Source organism: Chiloscyllium plagiosum, unplaced genomic scaffold (assembly GCF_037043375.1).
Source record: "Chiloscyllium plagiosum isolate Xiang-an unplaced genomic scaffold, Cpla_swu_hap1 HiC_scaffold_25, whole genome shotgun sequence".
NCBI lineage: Eukaryota > Metazoa > Chordata > Chondrichthyes > Orectolobiformes > Hemiscylliidae > Chiloscyllium > Chiloscyllium plagiosum.
In genome coordinates, this window is record NW_028270163.1 from 18538167 (window position 1) to 18562022 (window position 23856).

The 23856-nt window shown below is 42.2% G+C and overlaps 1 long non-coding RNA gene across 5 annotated transcripts in view; it reads right to left on the reverse strand.

Moving 5' to 3' along the window:
• LOC148145289 (uncharacterized) overlaps positions 1-23856 on the reverse strand; it is a 73775-nt gene that overhangs the window by 25009 nt on the left and 24910 nt on the right. The window lies entirely within an intron of this gene.

Sequence of the window (23856 nt, forward strand, 5' to 3'; positions counted from 1 at the left end):
CATGTGAAGCAAGTTTGGGGATTTAAGGATTGATTTAATTTTTGGATTGATAGTGATCTTGGTGTGGATGCATTTTCTATAAATGTTCACACTGCACAAACAGACTAACCTACTAAGTCATTTTAACACCCCCACAAAAATGAAATGGTCAAAAGAACTGTTTCAGACTTATTATCAAGAAACTGCTGCTCCAGTGAAGTTTTATGTATTTCAGTTTTAAACCATCATTTAAAAAATAAATTTCTCAAAGTATTATCTTTAATTTTGAAAACATTTAGCCCACGTCTCCCTAACCAAATAAGACAGGATTTACGTCACGGGAAGCCACTATACCCAGCACAAACAGTTAATGGGACAATTTGCACTTCTCCCAAATTTGTTTTGGAAAGGGTGTGAATGTAGCTGGGCTGCAGGCAAAAGGCGATGGTGCTGAGAGGTATTGGAAGGTGTCCTGCTTTCTTCTGGATGGCCATTAGCTTGGACGTGGGAGGGCTTTCCTTACTTTTAGTTGGCATTTTTGCTAATGTGCAGGTGGGTGGTAGGGGCTTTGGGGACTGTCTCGTTTACAGCGGCTCGATCATCGTCTTCTTCAGCTTGGTCTGGTGGCTCTTCTGGTGCACGGGCAACATCGAGCTCCCTCCGGAGGAACTGGAGAACGCCAAGAGCTTGGCCCAGTTGACCAGAGGGTTTTCCGAGAGGTTGCCCGTGAAAAGTAAGGACTCGCCGCGGGAGGTGGACGCTACGGCCATCCGCTGGGACACGGTGCAGCGGTTCAGTGAAACAGCGCCTCCCCAGACACAGCAGCCCAGATATGTTGAACTCAGCAATGTGAGGTACCCCCAGTATATACTGACCAGCAGAGTACAGCAACAAGGAGAGCGACTAGTCTAAACGGCGAGATCTACTGAGTTTGCAGGTAGAGTTATTACCACAATTATTTATCTAACAAAATCGGCAGTGAAACTACACCGTGTTTCATAATTGCAACCTATGACTTGACCTGGTTGGAGAATGAGCTTTGGACTCCCTTAATGGGGAATTCGCTAAACTTAAATATTCGAGCTTCACAATTAACAGGACATCCGCTAGGAGGTAGCTCATCTGTGGGAAATAGTCTTTCAACCTATTTTTTGAGCCGAGTCTACTCTTCATTCATGAAACGAATAAGCAATTAGTAGAAGTCGAAACTTTGTGTCTTTTAGGTCAAGTGTTCTTAAGGGGAGACTTGCAGAGTTAATGGGCTCAACTGGAATTAGGATCAGCAATTAAAGGGGTTGTTAGCCTTTGCACACTGGTAATTAGAAGTTAAATTTCAGTTTCATTCAAGTAGACCCTGCTGGTTACTTCACTCTCGTCTGGTTGGGTTCACCAGAACTGAATCTGATGGAAGCTTGGAAGGATTGCTATTATAAAATAGGTTGGTCATATTGGGACCACAACCAATGTAGGCTTGTCTGCTGGCCATTTGAAAAGCTTTATTCATTCAAATCTAGTCCATTCCAGAAATCACAAAAAAGATATTTTTTTAAAAAAGTTTAAATAAAATCTTCTGAAACAATTAAGTTTTGAGTTAAATGTTGTAGACTGTACTGATAATAGTTGAATTCTGTGTTTTGTGAATGCCTGGTCTAATACTGAGCTGCAGAGTAAGTAATCAAGAACCTCTGATTTGGCAATCTTCTCTAATATATTCTCTCTTTTTCAAGTAATTAAATAGTTTCCAAAAGGAAATAAAGGCAAGTGTAGTTACATAGGGCTTTTCACAACTAAAGGACATTTTCAAGAATTTCAGTCTTTGATCTCAAAACATTAACTCTATTTCTCTCTCCTCAGATGCTGCCAGACCTGTTGTTTCTTTATTGTTTGTCATTCTAAGAATGCTTAATATTCAGTAATATACTTTCAATGTAGTTACTGCAGTAATCTAACACATACAGTAGCCAGTTTGTAAGGAGCAAATGCTCTCAAACAGCAACATAATTGTTTGTTGTGATATTATTTGAGGGATAAGTATTGACCACAACAACAGAAATAACTCTCTTCTTTGAAATTCCACCTTGGGATCTTTTACGTCCATCTGACAGGGTAGATGTAGCCAAGGTTTCAATATCCTATCCAAAAGAGATCACAACGGTACAGCACACCATCCGTACTGTACTGGAGCACCAGCCTTGGTTTTATGCAATAAAAGCAAAGTCTTGGAGAAACTCAAACAGGTTTGGCAGTGTCTGGCGAGAGAAGTAGTGTTAATGTTCGGATCCAATATGACACTTTTTTGGAAGTAAGGAGGTGAAAATTTGATAGGCTTTAACTGTAAACAATGTAGGGAGGAGCAAGTGGAACAGAAGGAAGCATCCGAGAAACCCACATAACTAGGGAAGTAGAGTGGGTTTTAAATGAAATAATGGGGACAAGGGCCCAAATTTGGGAAATTGTCAATCAGCGTGGAGAATCTATAGCAGAAAAAGGAATTAATGTGAGAAATGATAAACAGACAATGACTGGAAGGTACAGAGAATGCAGATCAGATTACACTAGATCTTACAAAATTTAAGAAGTTAGGAAATGGAGATGAAGACTGAAGGCAATCTACCACTTGTAGGAGTTGTGTACAGAGCTGAAAATGTGTTGCTGGAACAGCGCAGCAGGTCAGGCAGCATCCGGGGAACAGGAGAATCGACGTTTCGGGCATAAGCCCTTCTTCAGGAATGAGGAAAGTGTGTCCAGCAGGATAAGATAAAAGGTAGGGAGGAGGGACTTGGGGGAGGGGTGTTGGAAATGTGATAGGTGGAAAGAGGTCAAGGTGAGGGTGATAGGTCAGACTGGGGTGGGGGGGGGCGGAGAGGTCAGGAAGAAGATTGCAGGTTAGGAAGGCGGTGCTGAGTTCGAGGGATTTGTCTGAGACAAGGTGGGGGGAAGGGAAATGAGGAAACTGGTGAAATCCGAGTTCATCCCTTGTGGTTGGAGGGTTCCTAGGCGGAAGATGAGGCGCTCTTCCTCCAACCGTCGTGTTGTTGTGGTCTGGCAATGGAGGAGTCCAAAGACCTGCATATCCTTGGTGGAGTGGGAGGGGGAGTTGAAGTGTTGAGCCACAGGGTGGTTGAGCTGGTTGGTCCAGGTGTCCCAGAGGTCTTCTCTGAAACGCTCCACAAGTAGGCTGCCTGGCTCCCCAATATAGAGGAGGCCACATCGGGTGCAGCGGATGCAATAGATGATGTGTGTGGAGGTGCAGGTGAATTTGTGGCGGATATGGAAGTTTCCTTTGGGGCCTTGGAGGGAAGTGAGGGGGGAGGTGTGGGCGCAAGTCTTGCACCTCCTGCGGTTGCAGGGCAAGGTGCCGGGAGTGGAGGTTGGGTTGGTGGGGGGGTGTGGATCTGACGAGGGAGTCACGGAGGGAGTGGTCTTTACGGAACGCTGATAGGGGAGGGGAGGGAAATATATCCTAGGTGGTGGGGTCCGTTTGGAGGTGGCGGAAATGACGGCGGATGATACGCTTTACATGAAGATTGGTGGGGTGGTAGGTGAGGACCAGTGGGGTTCTGTCCTGGTGGCGGGTGGAGGAGCGGGAAGTGGAAGAGATGCGGTGGTGGGCATCGCCGACCACGTCGGGGGGGAAATTGCGGTCGACGATGCCCTCCACCGCATCTCTTCCACTTCCTGCTCCTCCACCCTTGAGCCCTGCCCCTCCAACTGCCACCAGGACAGAACCCCACTGGTCCTCACCTACCACCCCACCAATCTCCATGTACAGCGTATCATCCGCCGTCATTTCCGCCACTTCCAAACGGACCCCACCACCTAGGATATATTTCCCTCCCCTCCCCTCCCCTATCAGCGTTCCGTAAAGACCACTCCCTCTGTGACTCCCTCGTCATATCCACACCCCCCCCCCCCACCAACCCAACCACCACTCCCGGCACCTTGCCCTGCAACCGCAGGAGGTGCAAGACTTGCGCCCACACCTCCCCCCTCACTTCCCTCCAAGGCCCCAAAGGAAACTTCCATATCCGCCACAAATTCACCTGCACCTCCACACACATCATCTATTGCATCCGCTGCACCCGATGTGGCCTCCTCTATATTGGGGAGACAGGCCGCCTACCTGCTGAGCGTTTCAGAGAACACCTCTGGGACACCTGGACCAACCAACCCAACCATCCTGTGGCTCAACACTTCAACTCCCCCTCCCACTTCACCAAGGATATGCAGGTCTTTGGACTCCTCCATTGCCAGACCACAACAACACGACGGTTGGAGGAAGAGCGCCTCATCTTCCGCCTAGGAACCCTCCAACCACAAGGGATGAACTCGGATTTCACCAGTTTCCTCATTTCCCTTCCCCCCACCTTGTCTCAGTCAAATCCCTTGAACTCAGCACCGCCTTCCTAACCTGCAATCTTCTTCCTGACCTCTCCGCCCCCCACCCCACTCTGACCTATCACCCTCACCTTGACCTCTTTCCACCTATCGCATTTCCAACACCCCTCCCCCAAGTCCCTCCTCCCTACCTTTTATCTTAGCCTGCTGGACACACTTTCCTCATTCCTGAAGAAGGGCTTATGCCCGAAACGTCGATTCTCCTGTTCCCTGGATTCTGCCTGACCTGCTGCGCTGTTCCAGCAACACATTTTCAGCTCTGATCTCCAGCATCTGCAGACCTCACTTTCTCCTCGGAGTTGTGTACAGGCCCACTAACAGTAACCCACATGGTAGGACAAGATACCAAGGAATAAATAATGGGAGCTTGTCAAAAAGGTATGTGATTATCAGAAAAATTGGTTGGGTAGACAAAGGAGTGGGTAACGGTCAATCTGCTATTCATTGGACTCTTTAGTGGCTTTTAACCTACAGATAGATGGAAGTAATCAGACATGGAGTAAAAGATAGTCTAGATAAGGGGTTCTATTGAATGTTTTCAGGACATTTCAGAGACCAGCATATTATAGCACTGACCAGATAGCAGGCTATCCTAGACCAATAAAATAGGATTAATTACTGATCTCATAGTGAAAGTGCCCCTGGGTAGCAGTGACCGTAATGTAATTAAATTTTGCATACACTTTTAAAGGGAGAGAAGTGGAGGTCCAATATTGTTTTGAATTCAGACCAGAGCTATTATGGGTATGAAAGCAGAGCTCACAAAAGTGAACTGGTAATTTAGATTAAAGGATAAGCCATTTGAGATGCATAGGAAACATTTAAGTGGATATTCTAGAAGCGCAGAATAGATACATTCAATAAAAGAAATACTCTAAGGGATGGACTCACTGTCCCTGGACAACTTAAAATCAAAGATAGTATCAAATTCAAATACATATAATGATGCAAAGATAGTGACAGGTGAAGATTGGATGGAATATTTTAGAGAAAAGCATTATTTAAAGATTAATAAAGTGGGAAAAATTAGAGTATGAGAGAAAGTTAGCCAGAAATAGAAAAACGGATAGGAAAAGTTTCTTCAGATATCGAAAAACTAAGAGCTTTTGGAATCATAGAATCATGCAGTACACAAAAGTCCATTTCACCCATCAAGTCAGTACTGCCAAAAATATATTATTGCCTACGTTCATCCCACTTTCCTGCACTAGGCCCACACCATTAATGCTATAACACTTCAAGTGCTCATATAAGTACTTTTTAAAGTTTCTGAGGTTTCCCACCTCAACTACCCTCTTGGGCAGTGGATTCCAGACACCTGCCACCTTCTGAGTGAGAAGGTTTTTCCTTAAATCCCCTTTAAACCTCCTGCCTTTCACTTTAAAATTATGCCCCCTTATTGCTGAACCTTCGACTAAGATGGACAGTTAACAGAGTAAGTCTTGGTCCTTTCAAAACTGAGTCAGGGAAATTAGTAATGGAGGATAAAGAGATGGCAGAAAAATTGAATAGATGTTTTGCATTCGTCTTCACTAGAGAGGATGTAAGTCCTATCCCAGAAATATCTGTGATCAGGAATTGAAAGGGAGGGAGGAACTCAGGAAAATTACAATTGCCAGGCAAGTAGTACAAAGTAAATTGTTGGAATTGAGAATTGGCAGTCCCCAAGTCCTGATGAATTTCATCATAGGGTCTTAGAAGAAGTAGTTAGTGAGATTTAAAAAAAATACAAAGAACTGCAAATGCAGAAGATGAGAATGGTCCTAAGGGAAGAGTACTAAACTGGGCCAAAGCCAATTCTATCAAAATTCGGCAGGACTGAGAAATGTGGATTGAGGGCAGCAATTTGAAGAGAAGTCCACATTTGATATGTGGGAGGCTTTCAAAGATAGGTTGAAGACAGTGCAGGATAGGCATGTCCCTTTGAAAACAAGGGATAGGAGAAGCAAGATTCATGAACCATGGATGACAGGAGTAATTGTGCCACTAGCCAAGAGGAAAAGGGAAGCGTACATAAGGTCCAGGCAGCTAAGAACAAAACAGACTGTGGAAGAATATCAGGAGAGTAGGACCAATCTTAAACAAGGAATCAAGCGGGCTAAGAGGGGTCATGAAATAACTTTTGCGAGCAGACTTAAGGAGAATCCCAAGGCCTTGTATTCATATATAAGAAGCAAGAGGGTAACTAGAGAAAGGGTTGGTCCACTAAAGGATAAGGAAGGTTGTGTGTATCGAACCTAAGAAATTGGGTGAGATTCTCAATGATTACTTCTCATCTGTGTTCACTGAGGAGAGGGACATGATGAATGTTGAGATTAGAGATAGAAGTTTGATTACTCTGGATCACACTGACATAAGGAGAGAGGATGTGTTGAGTAGGCTAAAGGAAATTAAGGTGGACAAACCCCAGGACCAGATGGGATCTATCCCAGACTGCTGAGGGAGGCGAGAGAGGAAATAGCTGGGGCCCTGACCGATATCTTTATAGCATGCTTAAACACAGATGAAGTGTCGGAGGACTGGAGAGTTGCTAATGTTGTCCCTCTGTACAAGAAATGTAGTAACTACAGGTTTCAGGTAACTACAGACCAGTGAGCCTGACATCAGTGGTGGGCAAGTTGCTGGAGAAGATACTGAGGGATAGGATCTATTTATATTTGGAAGAGAATGGGCTTATCAGCGATAGGCAACATCGTTTTGTGCAGGGAAGATTAAGCCTTATGAACTTAGTAGAGATCTTTGAGGAGGTGATCAAGTTGATAGATGAAGGAAAGGCTGTAGATGTCATATACGTGGACTTAAGTAATGTGTTTGAGGTTCCCCATGGTAAACTCATGGAGAAAGTGAAGTCACATGATGTGCAGGGTGTTCGAGCTAGGTGGATAAAGAACTAGTTGAGCAACAGGAGACCATAGTAGTTGAAGGGAGTTTCTTGAAATGGAGAAAGGTGACCAATGGTGTTCCACAAGGATCAGTGCTGGGGCCACTGTTGTTTGTGTGATACGTAAATGATCTGGAAGAGGGCATTGGTGATCTGATCAGTAAGTTTGCAGATGAGACGAAGATTGGTGGAGTAGCAGAAAGCATAGGGGACTGTCAAAGAATACAGGAGAATATAGACAGACTGGAGAGTTGGGCAGAGAAGTGGCCAGATGGAGTTCAGTCTGGGCAAATGTGAGGTGATGCATTTTGGAAGGTCTAATTCTAGAGCGAACTATACTGTAAACAGAAGAACCTTGGGGGAAAAGTTGATGAGCAGAGAGATCTGGGAGTTCAGGTCAATTGTACCCTGAAGGTGGCTGCACAGGTGGATAGAGTGATCAAGAAGGCATATGGTATGCTTGTCTTCATCGGACAAGATATTGAGTATAAGAGCTTGCAGGTCATGTTAAAATTATACAAGACTTTGGTTTGGCTGCATTTAGAATACTGTGTACAGTATTCTGGTTGCCACATTACCAAAGGGATGTGGACGCTTTGGACAGGATGCAGAGAAGGTTTACGAGGATGTTGCCTGGGATGGAAGGTGCTCTCTATGAAGAGAGGTTGAGTAGATTAGGATTGTTTTCATTAGAAAAAGGAGATTGAGGGGGGAACCTGATTGAGGTCTACAAAATCATGAAGGGTATAGACAGAATGGATAGAGATGAGCTTTTTTTCACAGGGTGAGGGATTCGATAACGAGAGGTCACATGTTCAAGGTGAGAGGAGAAAAGTTTTTAAGGGGGATACACACACAAAGTACTTTACACAGAGGGTGGTAGGTGCCTGGAATGCATTGCCAGCAGAAGTAATAGAGGCAGGCACAGTAGGTTCATTTATAGTGCGTCTGGACAGATGCATGAGTAGGTGGGGAACAGAGGGATACAGATCCTTAGGAATTGGCTGTAAGGTTTAGACAGTGCATTTGAATCAGCATAGGCTTGGAGGGCCAAAGGGCCTGTTCCTGGGCTGTAAAGTTTCTTTGCCAGAAATCAGAAACATCAGAAATTGCTTGAAAAAGCTTTACAGATCTGGCAGTAGTGGAGAGAAATCAGAGTTAGCATTTCATTTGCAGTGGCCTTTCTTCAGAAGTGATTGTAGCCAGGAAAACATTGGTATTTATTCTGGAGAAGAGAGGGGATACAGGAGAAGACGTAAACAATAAGTGAAAATGGAGGCCAGAGGAAAACAGTTGGACAGACAAAGGAGTGGATAAAGGTCAGCCTGGGGAAATGAATAGTTCTGAAAGGGGGACTTGTTAGTGGTTGACTGTGGGTTGTTTTGGTAGCAGTCCACATGATGACAAGGCCTGGTGTGTGGGGGTTGGGGTAAGAACATTGGACAAGGTGCTCAGGTCCTAAAATTATTGAACTTGATATTGAGTCCAAAAGGGTTCCCAAATACAGACTGGGTGTCCACTTTGTATAACACCTACATTCTGTCTGCAAAAATGGCCCTGAATTTGTGGTTGCTGTCATTTCAACACATTGTCAAGTTCCCCGGCTTACATCACTGTCTTGGGTCTGCTACAGAGTTCAGCACAAGCCAGAAGAACACCATCTCTTTTTCCTCTTGGCAGAAAGAATAAAAAAGAAACATATGATGTGAATGGTGAGAGCTAGCCGAAGTCTGAAGTACAGAAAGATTTGAGTGTCAAATTGTATGAATCGCAGAAGATTAGTACGCAGGTACAGCAAATAATCAGGGAAGCAAATAGAATGTTATGCTTTATTGGGGGAGTTGAATACAAGAGGAGGGAGTTTCTACTTCAGTTATACAGGGCTTGGTTAGACCACTGTGTAGAGTATTGGACTCTGTACTTATGGAAAGGATATTGATGCATTGAAAGCAGTCCAGAGAAGCTTTTTAGACTAATACCTGGAATGAGCAGAATGCCTTCTAAGGAAGGGTTAGGCAGGTTAGATCTATATCCTCTAGAGCTTAGAGTCAGAGCTGACTTAATGGAAATGCATAAGATCCTGAGGAAACGTGACAAAGCTGCTTATGGAAAGGATGTTTCATCTTGTGGGAGAATCTCTAGGACTAGGAGTGACAGTTTGAAAATAGGCAATGGCCCATTTAAGACAGATGAGGAAACTTTTTTTTTCTGTTGATTCTTTGGAACTCCCTTCCTCAAAAGGCAGTGGATGTAAAATTATTTAAGTATTTTTAAGGCAAAGGTATCCCCTTGATAACTAAGGGGATGAAAGATTATCAGGGCTATTCAGGAATATAGAGCTGAGGTTAAAATCAGATTTTTTTGTATGTTAGTGTGAATAAAGATAGCAAGCTAAAAAAACCAAGTGGAAGAATATTTTAGTGTATAGTGCATTATTCAGATCTGGAATCTGAAAGTAGTGGAAGTGGATTCAATATCTTTCATTCAAGTATTTATCCAATTTCCTTTTTTATGATAGATTTCTGACACTGGGACAAGTACAGAAGAGTGGGAGTAATTGAAAAACTGAGCCAATGTGGCTACTTGAGCCATATGGCCTAACATGTTGTACAATCCAATGTTTAGATTTACTGTAACTCAAGCCAGCTTTGTTTGGAGGAAATCTATTGAACCTCTGGAATTTTGCTTTTCATACTTTGCTGCAGATCTATATATGATGCTCGAGTCTGCTGGCATTATGTTAGTACAGGTTTTGGTAAACCAATGTCATCCTTAGGTATACACTGTGTTTGGCTCTTTAGCAATACACAATTATTTATCCATCTAGACAGAGGAAATGGAATAGGTACTAGTTTATGTAAATATTTTGGACTCCATTATCCCATCATCAGCACACTTATTTCCATTAGCTGTTTCTCTCCTCCATTATCTGAAACATAAACAAATGTTCATTTGTTTAATGACTATTATCTCTCTTTATTGATTGCATGAAGAAAGCTGTGAATTTAAAATTGATGCACAGCTCTGAAGGGAATCATGAATGCATGTGCTTCCTATTGGTTGATGTATTATTTCAGGGTTGGATGCTACTAAAAGCAAAGCCTTTGGTCATAGGAAGAAGTGGCCTAATGTTTGCAAAGTAATTGGATCTTCACTTTGCCTGTCAGTTTGTGGCATATGCACGTAGTCCAGGATGGTTTTCAATGTGTCATGAATGGATTTTGAAAGTTTCATGTTGATGCTTAAGTAATTTTAGTCACCTCTATCATACAACAGTCTGACCACACAATAGTGAAAGAGAGACAGACAAATCAGAATCTGTTGATACTCCTCAGTGGCTAGTTTGTACTGAATGCTCTCACACTTATTTCATAAAACTTTTAGAGCAAAAATAATTCCTGATTTCAAGTTAAGAGATCTTTATCCTGACTAAAGAGCTCTTTCCAATTTGAATGCCCAGTATGATACACTACTAATTCTATATGCAGAGTAAATCACCATCTCCTGTTCCCCAAAAATGGACCAGTGACTCGACCTCCGAAGTGTAATATTTATTTCTAATTATTAATAAGTATCACTCATTAAAATAGACTTCATTTGAATCTAAACTGAGCAGCTGCCAGTTGAGTTTTGCTTGGCAGGTCTGTGCTTATTAAAAGCATAGGATTTGCTGGGACTTGCCTGTGGTTAGAAATCTTGAAGGTTTGAACATTTACATTCCATAATGTGATATATGTAGTCATTGCTTAATATAAAGGGAAGGCATTTGGGTGCTATCACTGTTCAGGCTTTGAAAGAAATCCTTCCATCTTTATATTGCATTTTTGGAATATCCCAAAGCACTTTACAACCAAGAAAGTACCTTTTGCAGTGTAATCACTGTTGTAATGAAACCATTTATTTCCACCTGAGAAGACAGACCTCTACTTGGTGCCTATTTTAAAAGATGTCACCATTGACAGTGCAGAACCTGTCAGTATTTCTCCAGAGAGTCTTTTGTTGGTGTGGGTGTGTACTCCAATCTCTTCACATGAGACTTGAATGTACAACCATCTCATTCAAAATCCAAAACTGAGCCACAACATTTGACATTGTGAGATAGGAAATCTTAGGCCTGATGTATGACTGTCATTGTCATATACATTGTAAATAAAATTTATGCTGTACATGAAGCAGGACAGGCAGCCTAGCAGAAGGCAGTAGAAAGTTTAGTTTGGATGTATGTGCAGATGAAGACAAGAGAGGCAGGATATCTTTTGCATAAAGCTTGGACAAATCAGCAAACAAGCAGTAATTTGAATCTACTGACTTTGCATTAAAGGAACTGAGTTGGAATAAGTGTTTTGTTGCGTTCAGAATACACAGGTGTTATAAAAGTGACTTTATAAATCAGGGCTTATTTAATGCAGTGATTCTCCTGTGCACATTTACTGGGCTTTGTCTTGAAAAGAAACAATGGATGTTGTACTGTTCCATTCAGAAGGAACGTGTGCTCGTGGACTGCTTTCTAGAGTTCTCCTTTGCTACTGCATGAAGAATTGGAGATGGCGATAAAGATAGGCAGAGCAGCAACAGGCCTGTACAGGATCTGAGTCTGTTTCTCCTCTGCCACAGATGTTGCAGCATAATTGGAACTGTGTTGTCTGTGACAGCAAAGGTCACAGGAGTTAACGTTTATGCCTTTGGAGCTTTCTGTGCATCTCTGGATGGACTTGCATCAATTCTCTCCATTTCTGGCACTGAAGGAAGGTGCTAGAAATCATGCTGCTGCAGTGATCTGCTTCTCTCCACTGCTGCTGAGTTTCCAAGTCACCTATCGCCCAATGAGTCTTAGACTCATACAGCACGGAAACAGACCCTTCAGTCCAACTTGTCCATGCCGACCAGATATCCTATGTTAATCTAGTCCCACACCCATCTTTCAAAACAGAACATTTTCTCCACACTCCAAAAAAGTTTTTCTCGAGTAAAATGCTCATTCTAATATAAACTTTGTGATTTTTTTTTCCCCCCGATTCTGCCTCTGTGACCTCCTCCAGCCACATGTGCCATGCTCTTTTATCCAGTTCTCCCTCTGCTCTGTTTGTTCCTCCAGCTCCTTCCACTCTATTCTTGGTGACAGAGCAGTCAGGTGTCTGGCCTCTTCTTTTGGATTCTGCAATCTATCGTTCTGTCTACCTTAAGACGGTCCATCACTTTAACAAAACCATTAATCCCCTTCTCCAATCCCAAAAAAAGCTTTACATTACTAACCCTCTTTGGGAAGTTTCTTGCAGAAATGGAGGCTTGTGTATTAAATTAATTATATTGAATAAGTTTTCCTTGTTAAATTTGTAGTGGAATTATATTTACAGAAAACAAACATAGGAAGTGGCTGAACTAGTTCTGCACGTCTGAGTGACCTGCTTCAAGATGCATTCAGCAATTCTGATTAAGGGTGGAAAGATAGTGAACAATAATTTACATCTCAGTGGCTGAATTAGGGACCCCATCAATCTAGAATTGTTTTCAGGCTAATTTCTAAAATAGTAGCATGATAAAAAACTGAAAATAAATCTTTTGAAAAGTAATTAACTTAACAGAAAGTCATAGCATTATTGAAACTTTTCGGGGGGGGGGGGTCGTAATGGCTTTGATATGTATTAGCTGAAACCATTGTCACGTTTATCTTCATGATTGAGGTTGGGTCGAGCAAATGTTTACATTCCAGTTATTCCCTCTGACGATTATCTCAAAAACTTTCTTAGCAAAGCTTAGTCAAAGTCAGCCGACACCAGGTTTGAGTCCAACAGATTTGTTTGAAACCACAACCTGACAAAGTGGCAACACTCCAAAAGATTGTGATGTCAAATAAGCCTGTTGGACTATAACCTGGTGTCATCTGACTTCTGACCTTGTCCAACCCAGTCCAACACTGGCACCTCCAAATCTTAGCAAAGCTTGGTGACAAATAGGGAACACTCAGGAAGAACTGATGAATTTCTGTTGATGATACGGATCAAGATCTCGACTATAGCTTTAGATTAGATTCCCTACAGTGTGGAGACAGGCCCTTCGGCTCAACCAGTCCACACCAACCCTCCGAAGAGTAAACCATTTCCCTCTGACTAACGTACCTAACACTACGGGCAATTTAGCATGGCCAATTCACCTGGCCTGCACATTTTTGGACGAAATGTATGGTGGAGGTATGTACTTTACTGAGTTACCTCTTCGTTTGTTATTCGTGCATGCATCAGACTTAAATCTTCCTATGAATGAAATGATTTCCCACACTATCTTGCAACAACTTGAGGTCATCCAAAATTTTGTCTATGTTTTAACTCTCAAGAAAATCCGTTCCTCTATAACCATGTTTCTCACTGATATAATTTGGCTGTCAGGTAAGCAGCCTATGGATTTAAATGCTTATCTTTGTTTTCAAATTCCACCCATCGCTTCACCTTGCGTATCTCTGTAATCTTCCCACAGCCCTCCAGGATGTCTGTGTTGCTCGCAATCTGGCCTCTTGTGCATCCCCGACTAATAATTGCTCCAACCATTGGTGGCCGGGCTTTCATTGGTCCAGTTCCCGACCTCCATACAGACCCCCACCTCTCTACCTTGTTTTGATATTTAAGGCACCTGCAAAACTTGTGTATTAACTAAGCTTTTGGCCATCTGATTAAATGGGCTATATTTTCCTGCCCCCTTGCCTGTTTTTCTTTCTTTCAACAATCAGGACTCGCAATGAGTCATGACCCAGTGCTTTCTTGAACCGTAGAACTGATATCACTTTAAAACCTTGCTGAACTCTTATCAGTTGGTATTTTTGTCTAAGCAGGTGGGTTCTTGGTGCCTGTGGGACCACCATCAGATCAGTCCATATGTGAATCTTGGACGTAGCCCCCCCAAGGAGTTTGAAACTTTTCACCAACATTTCTATAAACTTTTGGCAAAGTGTGTTCCTCCTCCTCTACATGCATTCTCCAGGTATCCACAATGTATCGAACCATTGAGCCACTGGCAAGTCTTTGAAATGCTCCTGAAGCTGACAGAATAAACAATGAGCTTTTAAAGCTTCTTTTAAGACTGCAACTCAACCATAAAAGAGTCAATCACAGCACTCATTTACAGTATCCCTGGCAAAAGTTATGATCAACTTCATACCTATTAATTTTGCGCAAATAAATAAATATTAAAGAAAAATTGTATTGTAATAAAGATACCAAATAAACACAGCTAGTAGTCCCATTCAAGCTGTGTAGACAGACCCTCTACTGAAATCCAGTAGCCATTCTTAACACTCTGATAAAATGAGGCACTGAGCCTTTGACCCAGAAGATGTAAAGAAAGGAAAGCTTATAATTTCTTTAAAAAATCTGTGAAATCTAAATTGTTAAGATTTTGAAAGAAGTTTTAAGAGTTTGTGTAATTGTGAAGGGATTGAGTGATTGTTGTGGATAAATGGGCATGGGGTACCAGAGCAAGGAGGCTATGCTGTGCAAGACATTTGCTTAACATTAGCTCCAGTATTCTGTGTAGTTCTGGGTGCCACACTATGGGAAGGATATGAATGCATTGGAGAGACTGCAGAAAAGATTTACAAGAACAGTTACAGGGGTGAGAAACTTCAGTTGTGAGGATTGATTTGGGAGGTTAGGACTATTCTGTTCAAAGCGATGAAGGCTGATAGAAAGTTTCAAAACCATGGGTGTTCTGAATAGAATAGAGAGAAACTATTCCAGCCATAAGAGGATCAAAAACAACAGTACAGACTTGTGAAATGCAAAAGTAGCCAATGTGATGGGTGAAAATGTCTTTTCTTTAGAATGAGTTGTTTGATTCTGGCATACATCACCAGCAAGCATGGTGAAGGCAGATTCAATTGAGGAAGCCACTACACATTTATGTGAATAGAAACAAATGTGCAAGGGGAAGGAGGAAAAAGCAGGAGAATGGCACTTGGTCATAAAGTTCCTTTGGAGACCTGGTGTAGACAAGGTAAGTATTTCGTTCTGCATTTTAAGACCTCTGTGATTCTGTGATTTAGAAATACTGATCCATGTAACCTGTCAGCCGCTGACCTGGATGCAATACCAATAGGAAGAAAATTGAGATCCAGACACAATTAAAAAGAAACAGCGGCAGAAAGAGGAACACACCGACATCTTGAGATAGCAGCTGAAAAATGTGTTGTTGGAAAAGCGTAGAAGGTCAGGCAGCATCCAAGGAGCAGGAGAATCGACGTTTCGGGCATAAGCCCTTCTTCAGGAATGAGGAAGGTGTGTCAAGCAGGCTAAGATAAAAGGTAGGGAGGAGGGACTTGGGGAAGGGGCATTGGGAATGCGATAGGTAGAAGGAGGTTAAGGTGAGGGTGATAGGCCGGAGAGGGGGTGGGGGTGGAGAGGTTGGGAAGAAGATTGCAGGTCAAGAAGGTGGTGCTCAGTCCGAGGGTTGGGACTGAGATAAGGTGGGGGAGGGGAAATGAGAAAGCTGGAGAAATCTGCATTCATCCCTTGTGGTTGGAGGGTTCCTAGGCGGAAGATGAGGCGCTCTTCCTCCAGGTGTCGTGTTGCCATTGTCTGGCGATGGAGGAGGCCAAGGACCTGCACGTCCTTGGCGGAGTAGGAGGGGAAGTTAAACTGTTCCGCCACGGGGTGGTTGGGTTGGTTGGTGCAGGTGTCCCAGAGGTGTTCTCTGAAGCGTTCCACAAGTAAGCGGCCTGTCTCCTCAATGTAAAGGAGACCACATCGGGTGCAGCGGATGCAGTAAATGATGTGTGTGGAGGTGCAGGTGAATTTGTGACGGATATGGAAGGATCCCTCGGGGCCTTGGAGGGAAGTGATGGAGGAGGTGTGGGCACAAGTTTTGCATTTCTTGCGTTTGTTGGGGAAGGTGCCGGGAGTGGAGGTTAGGTTGGTGGGGGTGTGGACCTGACCAGGGAGTCGCGGAGGGAATAGTCTTTCCGGAACGCTGATAGGGGAGGGGAGGGAAATATATCCTTGGTGTTGGGGTCTGTTTGGAGGTGGCGGAAATGACGAAGGATGATACGATGTATCTGGAGGTTAGTGGGGTGGTAGGTGAGGACCAGTGGGGTTAGTCCTGGTGGCAATTGGAGGAGCGGGGTTCAAGGGCAGAGGAGCGGGAAGTGGATGAGATGCAGTGGAGAGCATCGTCAACCACGTCTGAGGGGAAATTGCGCTCTTTGAAGGAGGCCATCTGGGGGGTTCGGTATTTGAACTGGTCCTCCTGGGAGCAGATGCGGCGAAGGAATTGGGAATATGGGATGGCGTTTTTACAGGGGGCAGGGTGGGAGGAGGTGTAATCTATGTAGCTGTGGGAGTCGGTCGGTTTGTAGCAAATGTTCGTGTTGAGTCGGTCGCCCGAGGTAGAAATGGAGAGGTCTTGGAAGGAGTCTGAGATGGTCCAGGTAAATTTGAGGTTGGGGTGGAAGGTGTTAGTAAAGTGGATGAACTGTTCAACCTCCTCGTGGGAGCACAAGGTTTCAACCTCCTCTTGAGGTAGCAGCAAATTTCTACCAGCCAGTGGTCAGTTTTTCTGTCAGGCAGAAAGGGAGGTGAGCTCTCTGGAAGCTTTGGTCATAAGCCATCAGAACTGTCATGATCTGAAGAAGGGCTTCACAGACGTGACTCTTGCTGATGATTATCACACCCATGAAATTCTGGGGTGAAAATCCTATTTGGATAAGACATGGAACTTACTTTTATATGATTCAAAACATGATATTCTGAAAGTGTATTTAAACACTACCAGCTGAAGGGGAATACTTGTGGTTATGTATGACATGTATCTTTGTATGAAATATTTAAAATGAAATTAACCTTTATTTGAATAATCATTTTCCCGTTGATTCATATTAATTTGTATTGGTTAAATTTAAGGCTACAGAGAGTGAAATTGAGTTGGTCATTTCTTCACCGGAATTGTCTGATAACTTAGCTTATTTAAGTTCATGGTTTCGCCATAGGCTTCACAACATACCTCTGCCTCAGACCTGACCAGTGAGGTGGCACAACAAAACCTTGCTTTCCCATGTGTCACAGGGAGAAAAAAGATTTGGGCGTGGACCACCTAGCTGGAAAATCTTGCAACTATGTTACCTAGGACTTAAAGAAATGTTTTTGAGTGTACTAATTGTATAATGGTGCAATTTTTACGAAAGTTAAACTGTTCAATTTCCTGATGGTCTTGTCTCTCATTTTAAAAATGCTCATTGCCGAGTTATTAATTGATGATCTTACCTCCTCTTGAATGCAAGTGGTCACATGATGCCTGGTGTACAGTGTGTAAAACATAAAGGAAGAATCTATGCCCCTAAAGAACGAAAGTGATTTTTACATGCAATTTTCAGCCTTCAAACAATGAAAGCCTTCATACCTCAAAAGTTTCTGGGCATATGATCCATATTATCCTTCTATTAGCAATGGCACATATCCTCAATTCTTTTCAAAGTACAATATTGCAACTACAGTCACTATCAGGCCAGCACTGAATATTTTCTCTCCAGTTACAATGCAAGAAGAGTAGTATAATATGCACTCATGATCATGCTTGAGAGGGTTTGTTTACTTTTGCACCAATGTGTAATCTATTAAATTCAATATTGCATCGCGGACAATATGAGAGTCTCTGTACTTTGGCGGCTTGCTCCCACCTACCATCATTTTTCTCCCCACACTCATAAGTAATTGTCCATTATTATTATTAAATTGTGACATATACAAATTTTTGATTTTGAATTTTTGCATTTTCCAAGGTATTTAGTGCGCACATTGAACCACTCTATCCATAACTGGGTGGGGAAAGGTAAAGTATTAAATTGTTTGGTCAGTTTACACAGTTGTTGTCATGTGGAATATCTAACCGCCACACCAGGAAGTTGCTGCTGGGAAAGTAAGTTTGCACTGCTGTGACAAAGGTATATAGTTTCAAAAGGGATATGTTTTGGCAAAAAAACAAACACTCTGTGACATAGAAGATCCTTTCTAGATTGGGTTGGTTACTACTTCCTGCTGTACAAGAGTGTGGGACAAACAAAACCACAGATCAATTACAAGTAGAATCTGTGGAGATCATTGACACGGTTAGTGGTAGCAGAGCCTAAATCCACAATAGGTTGACACATATTTTCCTGGACTAGGGTAAGAGACTTGGTAACTATCAACAATTTTATATAACAGCATTATGCTTAGTCATTCTTTCTTCTTGCAAACTATCATTCTCATAATGCAGATATGTTACACACACAGGAGATGTGCTTTTTAACAAAAAATGAAGACGGCTGTGCTCTTTTCAAAGTGAAGTGTTACTGTTACAATGCTTCAGATATCACAAAGGCATTTCTTTTGTAGTTAGTGTACGTGAAAATTCAACAGAATTTATAAATGATTGCTAATGTTTTCTCTTTTTGACAAACATAAAAATGTTTTTTCCAAATGTGTTTGTAATAAAATTGAACTAAATGTTTTAGTTGAATTCTTAATGTTGATTGGGTGAGTGTGATACATCGGTGTAATAAATATATTTATGAAGTTTTCGTAATGGCTATCCCACCACAACACTTGCGTTTGAATAATTGTTTCAGTCAGCTCAGCATAATAATTAGCTGAAGTATTGCACAACATAATTTTTTTCAAACTCACCATGATATTACTTTTCAGCAGAATTGATTGTGGCATTGTTTCTGTGACTTTGTGTGGTAAAGTTGGAAGATGATCCACCCTGACCTCCTGTTACTGCCTGTTTTCGGTTCAACATTAACTCAACAGGATGATGCCAAGCATGGGGAAACTATAATTATGAAGATATATTGGAAAGACTTATATCCAGCAGTGCACAAAAGACAAACCAGATAATCTAACATTTTTGTTCTAATTATGAAGGGCTTTGAGATTAGTAACAATTGGCAATTTTACTATCTTGAATGTGCTTTGTAAATGCAAATTTTTATTCTAACAACTGTTTCTTCTGTTTGAGAACTTGGCAAACAAGGGGCCATTAATTTAAAACCGAGTGAGGAGAGGAATTGAGAGAAGGATCCCTTGTGCACCTGTTGAGTGGTTGGAGAGGTTTTGGTTGAGGACACTAACCTCTGTAGTGATATTCAGGGGCTGAGATAACAGACAGAAATCAACCACAGTAGTCATCTTTTATGGCTGGTGTATGTCTAGCTAGTGATGGGTGTTTGCCTAATTCCCATTGGTTTCAATGTCACCCTTGGTCAAATGCTGCTGCTTTAATGTTTCAGACAGTCGTTTTCATCTCTCTTGATGAATTCAGCTTTATTTTTTTTATCCAAATTTGTATAAGATGGAATCTTGTTGAGAGACACGTTGTTGTATCTTTTTCAGGGAAAGTGTGGCTAAATGAAGCAAATGATGCAGCAGGACGATGGAAAGATGGTTTTTCATTTGGGCATGAAATGAGAGTTTTTTTTTATGCCACCAATGACCTTTTGATTCCAAAGTTGGAATTTGGCATATTAAATTTAGGTATTAAATGTTTGTAAGTTACTTTCACAATGGGGCTCAGGAATGTACACCTTTTGTGCTTTCTAAAAGAACAACTGAAATAATTGCCTTGTGTTGCTTGCAGTGTGGAATTAGTATGATCTATCCATCAACATGAGAACAACTCTTCCCAAGAGTCTGACTTAATGGAAAGTGCTATGCTCACAAGTGAGGATCATAAAATAAGCATTGGCTGCAGCATACATTGTACCATAAGTTAATCGTAGGAATCAGATGTGTTTGCTTGAGACCCTTATGCTGATTTTTTTTTCAAATAAAGTATCTGTTACAATTGTAAAATAAGGGGAAGAAATTAATTATCACACTTCTTAACGTGTGGACAACAGAAGATTTTAATTTATTTTTACTTGGAACTGACCATTTTAAAGCCTTAAGTCAATTCTGTAGGTGTGGCAGTTTGCAGTATTAGACCGAATGAATTTGTTCGGATTCCAGAAATTTGAGGAATCCTGTTCTGCATTTTGTTTTTCAGTTGTTCATGTTACAGAGGCTATTACTAGCAAAGCCTGCAATCTGCCCTGGAGAGCAATTAAAGTTCATAAAATCCCTACAGTGTGGAAGCAGGCCATTTGACCCATCGAGTCCACACTGAATAGGCTGGAGCTGTCCTCCCTGAAGTGTCGGAGGCAGAGGGGGTGACCTTTATCGAGGTTTATAAAATCATAGAGTGAATGGATACAGTGAATAAAAAGGGTCTTTTGCCTGGAATGGGGGAGTCCAGAACTAGAGGGCATACGTTTAGGGTGAGGGGAAAAGATTTAAGAGACCTGAGGGACAACCTTTTCACACAAAGGGTGGTGCATGTATGGAATGAGTTGCCAGAGGAAGTGGTGGAGGCTGTTACAATTACAGCATTTAAAAGCCATCTGCCTGGGTATATAATTAGGAAGAGTTTAGAGGAATATGGCCAAGTGCTGGCAAGTGAGAATAGGTTAATTTAGGATATCTGATAGGCATGGATCTGTTGGACTGAAGGGTCTGTTTCCATGTTGTACATCTCTATGACTAAGTGTCATGTTGTGAAAATGTTTAAACCACATTTATGTGGGTCTGGGGTCATATGAGCTAGAAAAGGTAAGGATGGCAGAACTCTCTCCCTAAATGACACTTGTGAATCAGTGTTTCTTTTTTTATGACAATAGATGATAATTTCATGGTCATCATCATACTGAGACTACCTTTCAGTTCCAGATTTATTTTTAATAGAATTTAAATTCTATCAGCTGCTGTGATGAGAATTGACCCAGCATTTCCAGAACATTACTAACCCAGTGACATTACAACTACACCACTGTCTCATCAAATACTCAGGATCAGCAGTTCATCATGTCTGAAAAGTCATTTTGTTAATTACAGACTTGGGACTTCTGGTCTTTTTGAGCATTACACTTTGGAATAGCACTACAGTTTTCTGTGAATTTACCATTGATTTGAGTAACAAAGACCCTACAATTATGTTGAGATGGATAATAAAAATGACACAAAAATTAATTCATTGAATCAGTTATTTTCTCCCAATACTGAAAGGCAGCACTTAGGAGCTCAGGATGACAGATTTGTTATTTTCAATGACTCTGGTTCAATCTGATTTCTGAAGAGGCAACTTTATTCCAATCTTGTTTGACTTAAGAATATACAAGAATCTTTGCTCTGCATACACTGCAGTTACTCAACACCAGGTGTGGCAGTCAGGATGTTGTTAGGCTGTGCTGGGAAGGAAATATGTTCCTGAAAGTTCTATATTTAAATCTCATTTCCATGCAGAACTTGAGATAAGTTAAGAGTTCATGTTTAGTTTCATATTTAGTGAATATTTATCCAATTCATTATTGTTTCTCTGAAATGTTTCAGGGCTTTTCACATGATAAATTACGAGTTGAGATATTTCAAAGTAAAATCACTTGGACCTTAGCAATGTCCCAGAAGTAGTAAAGAGTTGATTGGCTGGCTGACTGACTATTCTGCTCTTGGTGCTTTTGTTGAGGAAGAAGTAGGGGCCAGGAGAGTTTCCTGGGTTTTTAAAAGTGTCCTGAAGTCAAAACCTTGGGTATAACATCTGATTAGGAGAAAGTGAGGACTGCAGATGCTGGAGATCAGAGCTGAAAGTGTGTTGCTAGAAAAGCGCAGCAGGTCAGGCAGCATCCAAGGAGCAGGAGAATCGACATTTCAGGCATGAGCCCTTCTTCAGGAATCAGGGCTCATGCCCGAAATGTCGAATCTCCTGCTCCTTGGATGCTGCCTGACCTGCTGCGCTTTTCTAGTAACACATTTTCAGCTCTAACATCTGATTAAACAACAAACACACCATCCTCTCTCTTTTCCATTAGTCAAGCAACTTCTGTTTTCTTTTGATGTATGACACTTTAAGGAAATATTTATTCCCAGAACACACACTTGTGGTAGCTTTGGAAAATAAACATCATGGTTCAAGTGTCCACAGTATTTCACTTAAGTTTTGTTCTGATTTTCCATATTTTACTATTGTATCCGTAACAGCCACTATCAGTACAATCAGTGAAAATGGTCCTTGCTATTGCATAGGAATCTGCCTTAACCAAGTCCTCATAATGCCTTGTGTTCTTGCCCCAACTCTGAAATATTTCATCTCCCTACATTAAGCAGCTTTGTGGCTTCTGATCAGATTTGTTTAGTACAAAATATCATGCTATGGTTTAGTCTCCAATCTGCTAAGAATGGGAGTTCCAAAGATATTTTTGTGTTGGGCTATTGTAGTTATTTATATTGGGAAGAGGCATATTTACCTCCTCTTTCTGAATGGGTGTAACTGTATTCTTCCATCTATGATCTCTTGTGGGTCCACAGAGAAAGTGAGAACTGCAGATGCTGGAGAGTCGGTCAAAAATTTTGGCGCTGGAAAAAGCGCAGCAAGTCAGGCAATATCTGAGGAGCAGGAGGGGTAGAAGTCCTCCTGGGCGGACTTGTGGGCGGCACTGTGGCACAGTGGTTAGCACTGCTGCCTCACAGCGCCAGAGACCCGGGTTCAGTTCCCACCTCAGGCGACTGACTGTGTGGAGTTTGCACGTTCTCCCCATGTCTGCGTGGGTTTCCTCCGGGTGCTCCGGTTTCCTCCCACAGTCCAAAGATGTGCAGGCCAGGTGAATTGGCCATGCTAAATTGTCCGTAGTGTTAGGTAAGGGGTAAATGTAGGGGTATGGGTTGTGCTTCGGCGGGTCGGTGTGGACTTGTTGGGCCGAAGGGCCTGTTTCCACACTGTAATCTAATCTAATCTAAGTCGGTGCACCATACAATCACTGTGCCCCCAACCCCACCCCCCCCCCCCCCCCCCCCCCCCGGGCAGTTTCTTCTCAGGTGCTGCCTGATCTGCTCTGCTTTTTGCAGCACCATTTGTAAATATAACCTCTTTGCCTTGATGTTTCCTTGGTTGTTTTTTTAATATATAAATTAGAAAGCCTATTCATTTCCAACAGCACGTTCATCTTGCTAACAAATGACTTTGTTGAACTCTTCTGTAGTGCAACCAATGGCATTAGGCAATGCAGCTGAAAGCATCAACTCATGGTCTAAAGGAAGACACAGAGTGTTGCCATAGGATCATGGTGTAGGCTTGCAGTGTCCTGACTCCTTCACTTGCCCCTTCTCGGGTGTGAGTAATGTTTTCCTTGGTTCCCCCTTCCTCAACTATTAAATTATTAGCCTGCTCCAGGGTTTGGGAATTGGGTTGGTCCGGACTCTTAAGTAGGGCCAACAAGAAAACATTGTCCAGTTCCATAGCATACTGCAGAACAGCATAATTCTACATGCTGCTAACAATTGTACTCGAGGGATACAAGAAGGTAAGTGTAGAGAGGGAATTTAAAAACTATATTTGCTGGATGGTAAAAACACACCTTAAAATTCAGCCTCTCAAATAGCTTCAAATGTTTTCTGTTGGGAACCAAGTAAATTATGCCCTCTGGTGTAAAATCAGATACTTAATGGTGGCTAGACCCAAAATTGTTGTCAGCTGCTGCTAGTAGTTGGGCTTGCAGGCACTATATTAGATCAATGTAAACTATACCACAAACTGTGATCTGATGCTCAAAA